Here is a 17,621-nt window from a genome sequence, read left to right on the forward strand (position 1 = left end):
ATGATGAAGAAAAATGAAGTCACTTAAATTCCATTAAAAAAATAAAACATAAATGTTTTAAAAATGGTTAAGTGACGATTATTCAACTTTTGAATTCAGATAGTCTACTTCAGTAGTACTTTTCATGCTATATTGGGTCACACAGTAACAAAACAGATGAATCTCTTGCTTTTCTGCTTTGATTGTCTGGAATTGTCTCTTGTTCTTTTAATATCAGAAGAGTATGTACTTCATAGGGAAATGGGACATAGCACTGAATCTGTTTCATAGTGTAGTCTTAAAAATATTTATCCATGTCTAAGATTACAATTCCAGCAGTGAACAGAATTGTTTTAGTACCTGAGCTGCTTCATTTGTAAATGAAAAGTAACATTGATTTTGAAAAGCAATAGAAGTCATCATGTTCTGATAACTGGAATTCATGAAATGGAATTGCACAATTTATATTCCAGTGGAGTGGAAATTCTTGGGAAGAAGTAAATATGTCTTTCAGAACACCTAATCATTTCACAGTGAAAGCCATAAGATGGTGATTGATAACACAAACTTAAATTTCACATCCCATATTTCTAAGGAGGAAGAAAAAAATCCCTATGCTCAACTTTCTCTGATGCTGTAAAATTTTGTATATTCAATATTTCAGTTTGCCATTAAAAAAAAAAAAATTGGAATTTCATATGGAAAAGTAATTTTTCTTTACCATTCCCTTCCTACTCAGTTCCTTCTTTTTTAATCATCAAAATGATATTTTACAAATGTATTCAGCCCAGATTGATTTTGTGTTTTCCACACATTTATGTCACTTAATTAGAACTTCTAGTTGCCTCAACAGCAAGTCATAAGAAATATATGCCCCTAGAAGAAATTAAAATTATAATGGCTCTCAATAGTATCATGTCTGAATTATACAATGACACAGATATTTATTTAGTAGTTTACAAGTATTTTGACTTTCTAAAACCTGGGAGTTTTAGACACACAAAACTCAGATACCAAAAAAAAAAAAAAGGTCTGTATGCCTAGTTTATTATGCTGGTAAATTTTCTCCAGAAATCATAGACACACAGACTTTGGGAACTGAGTTTGTATCTTGAAGTTACTTTTAAAATCAGAAATAATCATAAAAATTTACTGTTTATTTTATTTAACTGGCTAATATCATTGTTTCCTGCTGTCCACACATGGAAACAAAATGATTATTTAGGGACATACTTGCAAAGAAAGTTTGTCAAGAAACAAAAAACCTTTCTGTGAAGGTAGATGTGTTGCTGTCATTATGTAAAAATCCCTAATGATTCAGCAGATAATGATGTTGTTCCCACCAAAACTAATGTAAAAAAAAATAAAAAAATAAAAAATCCATATTTTTTTTAAGCCATAACTGAACCTAAGAATCAGGGTAAATGCCTCTTAATACAGGAAAAAATGTAACTTGATTAAACACTAGTAATGCACACAGAGGATAGTCCAAAATACTCTGTATTTTGCAGTCTTTAGGGTTTATTATGCATAAACGTTTTACCCAAATTAATTAAGCAACCTGTCTTTGCTGGTTCTTACTTAGCAGAGTAAAGGTTACTCACTGCAGGATTAATCCAATGCCTGCATAAGTCAACAAAAGTGCTCTGCTTTGTCTCTGTGGTTTCACATGCAGTGTCCAATTAGTAATAAGACATTACTGTAGAAACCAGCTTTGTCTGTTTGCCTGACTAATGAATGAAAAATTATGCCTATCAATGGTACATTCTCCATGGAAGAACTAAACATCTTTTTCCATCTTTCATATGTAATGTGTATGGAACCTCTCCAAACTATTACTTTTTCAGAAAGCATTAAAGAAATACAATGCCAAACCTGAATGCACTGTGAATGCTCCAATAAAAATAATGACATCTGAATAAATGCAAAAAAGTTTGAGAGAGTAAAAGCAGTATCTGTAAAATCTACCAGTAAAGGATTTTTTGTTAAAGCTATTCTTCATTCATTGAAAATATGCTACAGAAACAGACACAAGTGAGTCTGTTTCCATCAGAATTGATGTGTGTCCTTTTGATCATATTTTCCTCTGTATTTTTGATTTTTTTTTCTATCTCTTAACAATAATATTTCCAGAATGACGTAACATGGAAATTGATACAATGGCTCCATTTATTAAAAAGAGAAAAATTCAATACGAGGACAATATATTCAATCAGTTAAGGTCTAAAGAAAAAAAGTACCCTATTTTGTATGCATTTAGCTTCTTCTGGACTCACATTGTCCTCTGATTGAAAATACTGGAAAATATCCTGCAATTTTACAGTAGACAGGCTAACTCTACAATAAGGAACATATACCATAGTACCTCAATGACAAATAAATCCAATATCTTCTCTAACCAAGAGTACAGGTGGAAATACTCTCCTGGCTTTAGCAGTAGCAGTCATTTTTCTCCTTCTTAGTAGCTGGTGCAGTGCTGTGGTGTTGACTTTCAGCCTGGGAACAGCGCTGATAACACCGATGTTTTTAGTTGCTGCTCAGTAATGTTTACTCTGACCAAGGACTTTCTGAGTCTCATGCTCTGCCAGGGAGAAGGGGAAGCCGGGAGGAAGTAGAGACAGGACACCTGACCCAAACTAACCAAAGAGGTATTCCATACCACAGCACGTCATGCCCACTATATAAATTGGGGGCAGTTACCCAGAAGGACCAGTTCACTGCTCAGGTTGGGCTGGGTATCGGGAGGCAGGTGGTGAGTGGTTGTATTCTCTTCCCTTGTTATTTCCCTTATCATTATTATTATTGTTGGTAGCAGTAGTGATTTGTGTTATACCTTAGTTACAGGACTGTTCTTATCTTAACCCGCAGGAGTCACATTCTTTTGATTCTCCTCTCCATCCCTCCGGGAGCGGTGGGGAGGAAGGTGGTGGGTGAGTAAGTGAGTGGCTGCGTGGCTGAGTTGCTGACTGGGCTTAAACCACAATGAAAACATACTGTATTTTGTAGGAAAACTTTATGACTGGGTTTCTCTTCCTTTTGGGTTATAACCCACCTGTTCTTTTTTACATTTTTACTTTGTCAAATGTAGAATTTTCATCCAAAATTAAGGGAAATAGTCTTTCATTAATTTTGTGCCCTAACTCTTCAATCTGATTAGAATTTGTAAAGAAATGTTATTTCCCTGATCATCTTTCCTATCCGCTTAATGAAAAAAAAAAAAGAAGTGTGCAGTCTGTCTTCTGCTTTTTATACTATCTATCTTTAAAGTTGCAATTCAGGCAATTCTGATAAAACTATGCAGTAATGGAAAAGCCAGTATATAATATAGCTAAACTTTATTTAGGATATTTCTAACCTTAAAGAGAATAAATTTAGCACTCTCCATCTTTAGCTGTAAGTGAAAACAATGTTTAAAAGTTGGCAAAGATAATAATGTAATTGTCATCTAATTGTTAGCAAATGGTGTTAAGCACCATTTGAGATTCCCTATTCTATCCTGCATAGCCTATGGTATCCCAACTGCCTAAAGGAAGTGTCTTGTAGTTCCTGTACTAGACACACAATAGGTGCTGCTTATTCTGTAGGGTATCTAAAACGTCACTAGATAGCCACTTCTAGGTCTTGATTTCTGTCCAGATAAGGCCAACCCAAACCAGAAACACCATACAGTCATACTTTCACCACACTTTAGAACCATCCAGTAACTACCCAAAATACTGTATACCAGTGTGATTATTTTCTTTGCATAAAAATGGTGTTAACCCAGTGTCAGGATTTTATTTTTCTTGTGAATGAAAAAAAGCCTCAGAATTTTAAGACTCCTTTTCTTTGCATTCTGTTATTTGAAAAAAATTCACAAATGGGCTAACTCATAAATTTCTAGAGTATGTAATCTATTAATAATATTACTGTGGTTCTTATTCTGGGTGCTGTGAAAAGAGACATTTTAAACAAGATCTGTAATCAAATGAATGACTAGTAATAAATGCAAAATTCTCAAATTTGGTTGTATCTGTTTATTGTAAGCTGACAATTCTGCAGCTGCAATTGTTAGATTATGTTAAAGGGTTTAGCATATTGTTATTTAAATAAACAATAGAGCAACCAAATACAATTAAAAGAAAATGTGTAAAAGAAAATGTTCACACTGTGAAAACAATGTTCAGCAACAGTTAAAACCACATCATCCACACTGTATTAACCACACATGCAAATCACAGCACCATACACGAAGAACATTAACTTCATCCCAGCCAGACCCAGTACAAATACAGCACTAAGAAGCTATTTGTTAATGTCTTGAAACTCCTTGGTACCACACTTTAAGCCCTGAATTTCTTTATATCACCCTACTACAGTGGTACAAAATGCCTCTCAAGGGGAGTGCAGCCTGACTCCCCTCCAGGATTTGGGCTCCTCTCCACAGAGCCACAGGTCCTGTCAGGACCTTGCTCCAGGGTGGGCTTCCCAAAGAGTCTCACATTCCTTCAGGCATATCCATGAACTGCAGGTGGATATCTGCTCAATCATGGACCTCCATGTGCTCCAGGGGGACAGTCTGCACCTTAGGCTGCAAATTAAAATATAAAATAAAATAAAAAAGAAGTTGTTTGTATTTGTATTTGCATAGCTCATAGGGTCCTTGGCATTGCTAGAACATAAGAAAGCCTTCAGTGTTTGACTTGGGAATACTTCATTAACACTGGTTTGAAGGCTGATTACCAAACTCTAGCTTCTGTGGCTTCCATAGAGACATACAGTCTGTATATGAGAGAAAACCATGGTCAAGGAGACTGAACTGCTCTGCCCATTTCTTGAGTAGGGAACTAAACCATACAAAATTACGAGATCTTCACAAGGTCTCTATACAGGAAATCTGTGACAAAGAATGACTAAAACAGGTGGTAACTAGTCCCTTGTACTATCCACACCAGTAAACCCAAAAAAATTTTCCATATAGAAATCTGAAATTACCTTTGTGGACTAGAATTTATAGATCTGAACACTTTCACCGCTGCTGTCCTCATATAGGCATATGCTTTGCTCTTAAGGCATACAAATTAGTTTACCTCCTTTATTTCATTGGAACAAGATCTCTGTATATAGGATAAGAGCTTTTTCTTCGTACTTCCTGAATGGCTTATAAATAGGTCTGTTTTATTCATGTCATTGTATTAAAATAGCTGACAAATAGTGTTCTGTTTATATTGCACTCAATTTTCAGAGACCTCTAACAATGGCTTTTAAGCCACAGAATGCCTAAGGGTGTTAATTCCATTGTCATAGCAGTCCAATGAATGTCTGAATGAGTAATCACGAATTGAATGTGCTCATACAATATTGTGTCATATAAATAATATTATAACACCTTCTGATTACAATGTGAATGTGTATGTGAGTATAAAATGAGGACAAATGCAGGTTGTAAAATTATATAGTGGAGAAATTCTTTTATTTCAGTCATTATATGGTAGCCTGAAGAAAAACAAAGTGCTAGACTTCATGAGTAATGTTAAGAGAAACAAGATTAAAAATGGACATTAACGCAGAATACATTAGAACCAAAAATTGAGGACTCCATTTCCAGGCAGTTAATTCACAGGTCCAGGTGTTTATATTTTGAATAAAGAAACCTAGGAACTAACCTAGGTGAGAAGCAGGAGGTATCAGCTCAAGCCCAGTGATGAGAGCTGCCTACCTCAGACAGATCAGAGTTCACGTGGGAAGAATATATGACTTTACCTGTTCATGTAATAAGACTTTAGAACTGGTGTCATGGTTTAACCCCAGCCAGTAACAAAGCACCACACAGGTGCTCAGGCACACACCCTGCCCAGAGGGATGAGGAAGAGAACTGGAAGACTGAAAGTGAGAAAATTCATGGGTTCAGATAAAGACAGCTTAATAGCTGAAGCAAAGGCCACACACAGAAGAAGAACAGGAAGACACTCTGACTTGCTAATATGAAACACTTTCAGATGTGGCATTCTGCATGAAACTTATTTGATGGAATTACAGACTGGTCAGTCTCACCTCTGTGCCTGGCAAAATCTTGGAGCAGATTCTCCTGGAAGGCATGCTAAGGCACATGAAAAACAACAGGGTGACAGCCAGCATGTCTTCACTAAGGGGAAATCCTGCCTGATCAATTTGGTGGCCTTCTATGATGGGGCTACAGAACTGATGGACAGGGGTAGAGTAGTTGATGTCATCTACCTGGACTTGTGTAAAGCGTTCGACACTGTCCCACATGACATCCTTGTCTCTAAATTGGAGCAACATCAATTTGATGGATGGACCACTCGGTGGATAAAGAACTGGCTGGATGGCCGCATGCAGAGTTGTAGTCAATGGCTCAATGTCCGGCTGGAGACCAGTAACAAGTGGTGTCCCTCAGGGATCGATGTTGGGACTTTCTGAGTCTCATGCTCTGCCAGGAAGGAGGGAAAGCCAGGGGGAAGTAAAGACAGGACACCTGACCCAAACTAACCAAAGAGGTATTCCATACCACAGCATGTCATGCCCACTATATAAACTGAGGGCAGTTACCCAGAAGGGTGAGATCACTGCTTAGGTTGGGCTGGGTATTGGTCAGCAGGTGGTGAGCAGTTGTATTCTTTTCCCTTGTTATTTCCCTTATCATTACTATTATTGGTGGTAGCAGCAGTGGTTTGTGTTATACCTTAGTTACTGGACTGTTCTTACCTCAACCCATGGGAGTTACGTTCTTTTGATTCTCCTCCCCTTCCCTCTGGGAGTGGGGGTGGGGCAGGGGAGGAAGGGGGGGAGGAGTGAGCAAGCAAGCTGCGTGGCTGGGGTTAAACCACAACAAAAGCATAAATATTCAAGAAAAAAAAACCAAAAACAAAACAAAAAAAAGGCAAATGATGTTATTGATAGCTTGGCTTAATTTTAAAAACTTAATTATAAAGGCAGTAACTTTTAGATGTATTTTTGATGTATTTGCTTCAGGAAATATTCTAGATTTTATTCAATTTTTTTTTTCATAAATTATCTTCCAGAACATATGTCTATGTATCCATATTAATTTCAGGGCTCTTAAAGTCAACAGAAGTTATTTTAAGATACAAACACTATGAAGAAAGTTGCTGACCATTTCAGGGAACTCTGAGAGCTAGCTATATGTGATATTGTTAGAAGATATGCTATCAAGTCAGAAAAAAACAGCCTTCTAACCAATTCTGAATGGAGCTTTCCGTAATTTCAAAGAGCAGAGTTTTCCCATTAAGATTTCTTTAAATTATTTTAGAATGCTGTATTCCAAGGGGAAAAAGGTGTGGCCAACAATTTCATCAGCCATTTGATACTGCCTTATCAACTTTTACCAATTAAGCCTTACTATAGAAATTTATTAATGCCTAAAGCTGTGGCCATTGGGTAGAAGACTAACATTTCCTTATTCTTTGCTAGGCCTCAGGTGTGTAGCATGATTTATCAAATATGGGGGTGTTGACTGATGAAAATCACAACATGACCTGGCAGTGTGTGCTTGCAACCCAAAAATCCATCTGTGTCCTGGGCTGCATCAAGAGGAACATGGCCAAGCAGACTTGGGAGGGGATTCTCCCTTGCCTACTCTGCTCTTGTGAGACCCCACCTGGAGTGCTGGGTTTAGGTTCAAGGTCCCCAACATAAGAGGCACATGGACCTGCTCAAGTGAGCCAAGAGGGGGGGGCATGAAGATGATCAGAGGGCTGGAGCACCTCTCCTATGAAGACTAGCTGAGAGAATTGAGCTTGTTCACCCTGGAGAAGAGAAGGCTCCAGGGAGACCTTATATCAGCCTTCCAATACCAAAAGGTGGCATACAAAAAAAGTAGTGATAGGACAATGGGGAATGGCTTTAAGCTGAAAGAGGCTAGATTTAGACTAGTCATAAGGAAGGAATTCTTTACTATGAGGGTGGTGAGAGACTTGAACAGGTTGCCCAGAGAAGTTGTGGCTGCTTCATCCCTGGAAATGTTGAAGATCAGGCTGGATGGGGCTTTGAGCAGCCTGGTCTAGTGGGAGGTGTCCCTGCTCACGGCAGAGGTGTTGGAACTAGATGATCTTTAAGGTCTCTTCCAACCCAAACCATTCTGTGATTTTTGATTACAAGTATTACCGGAGCCACTTCACAATCAAGATTACACAAGTATTTTCTTATGTTGGATGAAGGCCAATTCTTATGGCCATTTCTTATGTTGTTTTCTTAGGTTGGACAAAGCCTTGGGTGAGATGGTATAGTGTGAGGTGTCCCTGCCCATGGCAGGGGGGTTGGAACTACATGATCTTAAGGTCCTTTCCAACCCTAATTATTCTATGAGTCCATGTTAGTAAAACCCCCAAGTTTATTGACAGTAAAATTAGATTAATTCTCTATATCATACTAGTGATAGAATGCCAGTAGCCTGGCATTGACTAACATTTTTATTATTACAACTTCAAGATAAGCACCTAGGAAAAAAAAAAGATTTCTATTTCTCAGTTATTACTAAAATATACATTGATGTGTCTCATTTCCCAGAGTAATTCCAAAGATTTTTTTTTAAAAACAGTTGACATACCAGGCTTGTGTCGGCTGCTCACATACAAGAAGGTATACAGTACCGTTTGAGTTTCCCTATGTTTTCAACAGTTTCATATGTATTTCTGAAGGCATCACAGGTTTCCCATAGACACACCTATGTGCAGACAACAGATCTGGGACCTAAAAGCCTGTATGCTTTTGAAAACCGCTAGAGGGAGATCCTGAGCTTCTGATATGGCATGATTATTTAACAGGTATAATGAGTAGCTATGCAGGTTCATTTTCAGATAGGGTATATATTTCTTCTTACGATGGCTCTTGCTGTCCTGTGGTAATTTTAGAATGGGTTCAGAAAGAAAAAGTGGCATACTCTTCTGTCAGTTACAACTGTTCTGAAGAAATGTTCCTATAGGAACAGCTTTTCAATTTTTCCTAGTCCCTTCACTTTATTGCTGGTACAGTAGAAGGCTGTATAGTCCTAGGTGAAGCTATTCTACCCAGTGGTACCAAAAATGCAGTCAAACCTGCTTGGCTGCAAGACAGTTTTTTCTCCAGGCTATATTCACCATTTTCTTTCAGTTCATTCGTGATTTACTTGTGTTCACATTCATTGGTTCATTCTTCAGGGCTTCCTAGTATTTTGAAAATGGAACCAGTGCTGAAAAAAGAGATCAGCAGTGTGATTAAAAAAAAAAAAAAACAGAAAACAAAAAAACCACCAACCAACCAATGAACCAACCAAGAAAAAAACCCCACCAAAAAAAAAAAAAAACCCAAAAAAATGCACAACCAAAAAACTATTAAGTTTTTGAAGCTGGATCCCACTGACATTCTTTAATCCAAGTATTTTGCTAGCAGCTGCTAGTGCAAACAGTTCAAAGGCAAGTAATGCCTCCCTCTCCACCCCAAAAACCTCTCTCCAGGCAAGCCCCCATACAAATTTGCAGTCAGTTAAAAGATATTCAGCAAAATCACAGGAGCTCATTGTGTCTCCACTTGTAACACACTAAACCAGTAAAGTATAGCAAAACAAGCTGAAAAAAAAAAAGAGCAATACTCTAAAGTGCATAAATAGCTAAGAACAGATAAGCACTGAAATAAGTCGTTAAACCATGGTGATTTTTAATCTTCTGTTTATTCTTTGAGTCTAATAAGAGTTGCATTCCATGCTATTAGTCTGAATTATCTGTCCTACTAACATTTACTAGTTTCACCAAACCTTCTCAAACGGCTTCGGGTGCCACTGTCTCTTCAAATGCGTTATCTGACTTTGTGAAATTAGAGTTCAATTTTAGCAGGGCACTCAGAAAATTTGCCACTGAATCCTTATTCAGCCCCACATCTCAGACACAGTCAAATAAACACCAATGACAACAGGATCTTTTGGATATCTCTTTGCACAGCAGAGCAAAGTTCATAGGACACTGAAGGAAAAAAAAATATTATGGAATGACATCACCTACAATAGCAGATGTAGCAAACTAAAATAAAGATCAATCATAGTTAACTGGGGAAAGAGGGCAGCTGGGGTTCATTTTTAGTGCCATATTTCTCATTTTGAGGCAAAATGAAATGAACACTTGGGGAAAAAGTTACATAGGGTTCATTAATACCTTTTTATTTAAGAAAGCTGTAACTTACCTCCCTTAAGCAAGCATGTAATGAGATAAGTAGACATTATTAGTTAATCCAATATTTTGTGACTCTGATATCAAATTACTAGGAAGTTAAAAAATAGAAACAGCAAATACTGCTAAAGACATCCATTTGTTCTAGTTTTAAAAACTGCTTTAGCAACTTTAGTGCAATTTATACTCACTCTCTGCTAATATTCCAGTGCCTAGTTTACTGACAGCGTAAAGGTATCACAAGAGGTTAGCAAAATTACTCAAAGTGGAAATGACAAGTTTAGCACTGAAAATATGCAAGATGAAAATTACAGCTACAGAGCTGGAGTGTGAGAAAGTTATGACTGATGATTGCAGTAACAGTTTATGCTTCAAGTGCATCCAACAAAACCATCACAAGCTGTTTACAGATATCATTCAGAAATAAATTTAAAATACGTTAAAGCAGAGCATACTCATACATAACTCACTACTAAATATACCAAGAAAGCTCCTGAGACTTCTTAGAAATGGGAAATTTAAATTGCCCTGAACATTGTAATAACGGATAAAAGCAGAATGTTAACCTTTTCTGTATTCATCTATTCAAGATTTCCAGTATAAAACTTTCTTTCAGTGTTCCCGTCTTCCTCCTAAAATGAATAGTCATTGAATAAGCAGTTTTAGCATACTTGCATAACTGAGATGAAGTATTTCTTCTTCTCAAGATGGCAGGATCTATTTAATATACTTATACTCCAGCTATGTAATTACCCTGACCTAAATGTAAATAATGGTGAAAGAGCCCTCCCACAAGCATGTTTAAACTGGCTAAAACACTACCATATCATTTGGTTCTATTTTCTGCTTTCCTTGACACTTTTCAACTTTAATACCTAAGAGTATAGACTTAAGAATTCTCTTTTGCCCAATTACGTTCAGATTTATTTGAATGAATATGTTCTGAAGTCTTTGAAAAAAGATCCATTTGTGCTGAGATTTTGGTTCTGTCTCATGTAACTGAGGCACAAATTCCAAGCTTAACATCATAGAAGAAAAGAATGTAACAATGAGAAAGTCTGGGATTTTTCAAGGAAATATAGGTTGTGGATTTTGATTATATTAGATCCACAGTGGGGCCAAATGAGTTTTACACTGATGTGGTTTACTGTCTGTGCTGTATTGACCTTGGCTGGCAGCAAGATACTCACCCAGCCACTCTCTCACTCGCCCTCCATCAACAGGACATGAGAAGAAAGTATGATGAAAAGCTCATAGGTCCAGATAAGGACAGGGATACTGCTCACCAAAATTACCATCATGGGCAAAACAGACTCGGTGTGGGGAAATCGATGTATTGTCAATTAAACACAGTAGGATAAAGAGAAACAGAATAAATCTAAAATAACTTTCTCCAAACCCCCACTGCATGGGATCCTCTTCACAGGCCGCAGTTCCTGCTGGCAGCCTGCACTACTGTGGACCCTCTACAGGCTGCAGCTGCCTTCAGGACATATCCATGTGCTCTGGCCTGGGGTCCTCCATGGGCTGCATGTGAGTATTTGCTGCACCTTGGACCTTCACAGGCTGCAGGGGGTCAGACTCCCTTACCATGGCCAGCAGCACAGGCTGCAGGGGAATCTCTGTTCTGGTGCCTGCAGCATCTCCTCCCCTCCTTTTTCTCTCAACTTGTTGTCTGGAGGGATGTTATTCTCACATTTTTTCATTCTTTTTCCCAGCTGTTGCACAACAGGTTGTTAGCCCTTCTTAAATATATTATTACAGAGGTATTACCACTGTTACTGTGTTCTCTCCACATCTCCTGATTTACTTCCTTTCTCCCTATTTATGGTGTGGAAAACAAAAAAAAATCCAAGCCTCAACTGGGCCATCTGGGCCCAGCCATTCAGACACTGAACATTTACCATAGTCATTTTGCTGTGATAAATTCATAAGGGGATCAACCCCAAACAACAGAAAAAAAATCTGGACAGATTCAATTATAACTGAAATATTTTACATATAGATTATAAAGTCAACTGAAAAAAAAGAAAGAATCTGTGAGGCAAAAAATATATCTCATTCTCTTTTGAGATCTTATCAGGACAGTAGTTGTATAGAAATATTTGTTCTTATAGTGCAGAATCAGATTTTGGATTTCAGCTGAAAATTGAATTGCTATTTTTGCTGTAGAAATAATCTCTGCAGATCAGGAATCCATAAATATATATCAGACCTGGAACTTAAAGCCTAATGTGACTGATCAGTTTAAGATTTGAATATAAATCTGAGGAGGTAATACCTGACTGCAAATATAGTCTTACACCATTGTAAAGGTTATAACAGAGAGTTAAATTAATCTTAGAGATGGATGAACCTTGGAAAATCCTCCTGCAAAGCAAACTCACCAGCCTATCTAATGTGCTATCAAAGACTGCTAGTTCAGGAGGGTGATTCTAGTGTATTTCTTTCTGTGAGAGAGCATGAAAACCAGTGGTTATTTCCAATGATCTCATGCTTTCATGTCTCGTTTATGAAAGTACATCTTTGGTTCATACATTTTTGTAATACAATTTAAATGAAGTCTACTTTTTTTTACTTAATATTTTATCTATTCCCTTACTTCACAGTCCTATCATTTCATTCTTTCTATCTTTCTCTCTACTGGTTATTGTATAGCCAATTTCAAACTTTATGTTTTCATCCACTTTCATTCACAGCATCTTTCATTCATGGAAACCTCTTCTTAACCTCATCTGTTAAACCTTAAGCCACTTCATTATTCAAGAATTTCTTTAGAAGATTTTGAGCTTAATTCTCTTTACTTAAGAAGCATTGAGTTGAACAGATCTAAAGGAATTATTCTAAATACACAAATAAAGAAATCTTGATATTAATCACCTAAAGTATGTGGGTTTTCTTCTTTATGCTTTATTTTTTCAATCTAAGTTTTCTCTCTACCTTAGCTTTGGGGAAAAAATACCATCTTTTCACAAGAGACTGTAATTTTCCATGGAAAATTGCCCATGGAGATTTTATTTTCTGACTTTGTGAAAACAGAAAAGGTAATACTACAAATAAAGTAAATAGCCTTGCATAATAACGGTACTACGTTATATAGCATTGTCCCTGTAGAATAGTAAAATCATAGAATAGTTAGGCTTGGAAAGGACCTTAAGATCATCTAGCTCCAACACCCTGCCATGGGCAGGGATGCCTCACACTAAACCATGTCACCCAAGGCTTGGTTCAACCTGACCTTGAACACTGCCAGGGGTTAAGCATTCACAACTTCCCTGGGCAATCCATTCCAGTGTCTCACCACACTAACAGGAAAGAACTTCTTCCTTACATCCAATCTAAACTTCCCCTGTTTACGTTTTATCCCTTGTCCTATCACTACAGTCCCTAATGAAGAGTCCCTCCCCATCATCCCTATAGGCCCCCTTCAGATACTGGAAGGCTGCTAGGAGGTCTCCACGCAGCCTTCTCTTCTCCAGGCTGAACAGACCCAACTTTCTCAGCCTATCTTCGTACGGGAGGTGCTCCAGTCCCCTGATCATCCTCGTGGCCCTTCTCTGGACTTGTTCCAACAGTTCCATGTCCTTTTTGTGTTGAGGACACCAGAACTGCACACAATACTCCAAGTGAGGTCCCACGAGAGCAGAGTAGAGGGGCAGGATCACCTCCTTTGACCTGCTGGTCACGCTCCTTTTGATGCAGCCCAGGATACGGTTGGCTTTCTGGGCTGCAAGCGCACACTAATGCTGGCTCATGTTAAGTTTCTTATTGACCAAGACCCCCCAAGTCCTTCTCCTCAGGGCTGCTCTGAATCTCTTCTCTGCCCAACCTGTAGCTGTGCCTGGGATTGCTCTGACCCAGGTGTAGGACCTTGCACTTGTCATGGTTAAACTTTATGAGGTTGGCATCAGCCCACCTCACAGGTGTGTCAGGGTCCCTCTGAATGGAATTCCTTCCCTCCAGTGTATCAACCGAACCACACAGCTTTGTGTTATATAAACTGCCTATAAAATCTGCCTCCCCATGTTTCAAAGAAACAGGGAAAGTTAACATTTTGAATTTGTGACTTGCAAATATATGAATTAATGTTGCGTTACCGTGATATTTCTTTAAATAACAGAACACTTTGGATTCATATTGATTTAATGGAGCTTTTCTTTGATGTCTCTGAGACACTTCTCATTTCTATTGAACTGTTTTGCATTACTTCAAAGTGCTGTTGATTTAGGAGTCATAAATATGCAAACTGCTAATTTGCTATGTCTCTAGCATGCCTCTTTCTGGTTTTGTGTTTACTGTGCTTGCATTTGTTTGCACAACATTTCATTGCAAGAAACAGTCTGCAGCTAAAAAATATTTTCATTTAAACATTCTTGGATCTAAGAACACTTTCTTCATCTCAGTGTCATTACTGGCTCGGTCATGTTTGTAAATGAGGCTCCTGTTATAGTGCTAACTTTTTTGCAGACATTCCCATAATGACAAAGCCATATGTTACTCATATTATCATTAAAGCATTGTTTAATTTTGGGGGGGTTTCTTTTATTCACAGAGAATGATTTTCTAAATACTTGTGTGCCATGGCTATCAAAAAGAAAAAAATGGCACATATTCTCATCATCATTCTAGTCTAGGTGACTGTAGTGACAGCACCTTTTCGGAGAAGAGCAAACCTAGTACTCAGAGTGTATTTAGAATTAACTCTTCCTTACAACAGAAAAGAAATCAAAACAGTATAATAGCTTCAGTGATTTCAGCTAGAGAGTAAAAATCCATGCCATCATCAAAACACATCAAAACACATGTTAGCTTATCAGCATTGTTTGTATTTCACATTCATTTTTAGAAAACTTCCCTTCAAAACCTTCTTCAGTTGAACTTTCTCTTGTATTTGAAAAAAAAAAAATACTTGGGCATTTTTCCTCCTTTTATTTACAGTGATGTGATATCTTTGTCTGGTATTCAGGGACAATAAGAAAAAGCAAAGTTGACAAAGGGGTATCTAAAGAGACATGTGAAGTGAAATATAAGTATTTTGCGTCTTTGCAAATGCTTTTAAAGTGTACATAATGTTCTCCCAGTGATACTATTCCTTTCTGTTTTCCTCTACCAAAGCGGAAAAAAAGACTTATAGTATTATATATAATTTCTTTTCAGTCCTTCAGTAGCAGCTGCTGCTGCAACTATGATCAGCTATTTCAGTGTTTTTCTTACGAGAGAAAAGCTCAAGCATATGTGGTTTGGTTTAGAATCTTCTATTTTCCCATGGACCTTCTGAAGACCCATGTGAGTAGTAACTATATATATGTGTATTTATATATATATATGATTTTTGCCACAAAAATCTGGAAAAGAGATATATTTAGAGTCAAATTCATAAGAGGAAATCATACAACTTCTTAAAAAATAGGTTCCCAGTAGTCAGAATTAAATTTAAAAAATTGTTTTTAAGATGTGAGCTACTTGTCGTGGTTTAGACCCCACCAGTAATGCAGCACCATGCAGCTGCTCACTCCGCCCACCCTCCTACCCCCCTGTCCCTTTACCACCCCTGGGTGGGATGGGGAGGAGAACTGAAAGAATGTGAAACCCCCAGGTTGAGATAAAAGCAGTTTAATAACTAAAGTAAAATGTAAAACTTATACTCCTCCTACTAATAATAATGATAAGGGAAATAATAAGGAGCAAGAATATAAAACTAATGGGGGAAAGGAAAAAAACAATAAACACAAGTGATGCACAATACAATTGCTCACCACCTGCTGACTGATACCCAGCCTAACCCAAGCAACAATCGCTTCCTTCTGGGTAGCTCCTCTCAATTCATATACTGGGCATGACGTGCTGTGGTATGGAATACCCCTTTGGCTAGTTTGGGTCAGATCTCCTGTCTCTGCTCCCTCCTAGCTTCCTGTGCCCCTCCTCACTGGCAGAGCATAAGAGACTGAAAAATCTCCATAAGACGCATAAACTGTATATAACTCACCCAGGATAAACTATATTTCTGTGTATTTCTAATATTCAGGAACATTAATCTAGTAGAGATCTCTGTGCTGGGGATTCACACCACAGTCCAGATCGTGTTCTTCTCTAGGATTAAACTGATTACACTAGAAAACTTTTCAGGTAGAAAAGAGAACAATCACATGAATGGAAAGCAAAAGATATGGCAAGGTATCATGCATTGAAAATTAAGACATTAAGTATTTCTTTTAGAAAATGAGAATAAATCTGAAAGATAAAAGTAGAATAGAGGCACCTGTAGAGCATTTAATCAAACACAAACCAACAATACATCTTGAAGTCAAGAATGATGGCAACAGCAAGTAGCATGCATGCAAAATGTTGTAACATATCACACCAAATTAGTGGTTTCAGACCTAAAATAGTGTATTATCTATGGCCATAATAAAGTCTGAAGATGTTTGCAAACTTTTGAAAAAAATCTAGGTTAAATGCAGACTTAAATGTAGACTTCTAGACTTTATGGGCTCCAGGAAGATCTATTTTACATACTAAAAAATGATGAAACATAGTGATCTTAATTCTACTTGTGGTTGATGGAGTATCTAAGGTCACCTCAAGGAAGTATTTTATGTTTTAGCTGGATATTTTTATCCATGAAAAGAGGCTAACAGGGAAAAGAGAAGAGAAAAAAAGTACTCAAATTTCACAAGATTTCTTTTTTTTCCTTGCTTAAAAAATGTGTATTTATCTATTTGTGGTGGGGCTAGGAAAAAAAAAAAATCAATCTGAAACTGTAGATAATTCTAAGAGTTTCTACTTCAAAAGGTTTTATATGTAGGGTTTTTTTTCCTTATCCCCCCCCCCCCCCTGCCTTGAGGCTACAATTTGCAATCCGGATGTGGTTGAGTGTTTGCTTCTGTGAGCACTTAAATGCATTTGTTCACGGAGATCCCAGTCACTCACACAGTTCCATGAATGTTTTGAAAAGTAGAGGTCTACCTCTGCCAACACAATGAGTTTCTTGCAAGCTAAGCAGAGGTCACAATTATTGAGGATAAACAGTAGACACTACTGAGTTATCTGTTAGCACTTCAAGAAAAGATTGCTGTCAAACGTCTATGAAGTAACCTGAAACAGAGAAAACAAAGATATGCCAAACAACCTGACAGTTTTCGCCCATAAGAAAAGATTAAATGCTAATAATTGTTGTTCCACTTACTTAAACTAAAACCCCCATCCCCATGCACAGCTGCATTCGGTCTTCCTGGTGGCATGTAAGGTGTCACTTCTAAAATGAAGAACTTTGGGGGGAAAGTAACTTCAAGCTCAGAGTCTGATAGTACATTTAAAATCCTGGAGTAAGAATTAGATGCTAGTGATGCACGGATTGACTCCACAACTCGTTAAAGTTGTAAAGTAGGTATGCTTTTTATTCAGGGCTGAGACGCACGGGGATAATTCCTCAAAGTCATGCGTACCTCAGTGTTGTTTCCCTCTACATTTATTCTCTAAAGTTAT

General features: G+C 37.6%; 1 protein-coding gene across 2 annotated transcripts in view; it reads left to right on the plus strand.

Annotated features, from left to right (window-relative positions):
• LOC133265055 (uncharacterized) overlaps positions 1 to 17,621 on the plus strand; it is a 947,336-nt gene that overhangs the window by 230,335 nt on the left and 699,380 nt on the right. The gene's annotated exons all lie outside the window — the stretch shown is intronic.

Source organism: Pezoporus flaviventris, unplaced genomic scaffold (genome assembly GCF_033815535.1).
Source record: "Pezoporus flaviventris isolate CSIRO_AGI_PZ_B2104156 unplaced genomic scaffold, CSIRO_AGI_Pfla_v1 ptg000003l, whole genome shotgun sequence".
NCBI lineage: Eukaryota > Metazoa > Chordata > Aves > Psittaciformes > Psittacidae > Pezoporus > Pezoporus flaviventris.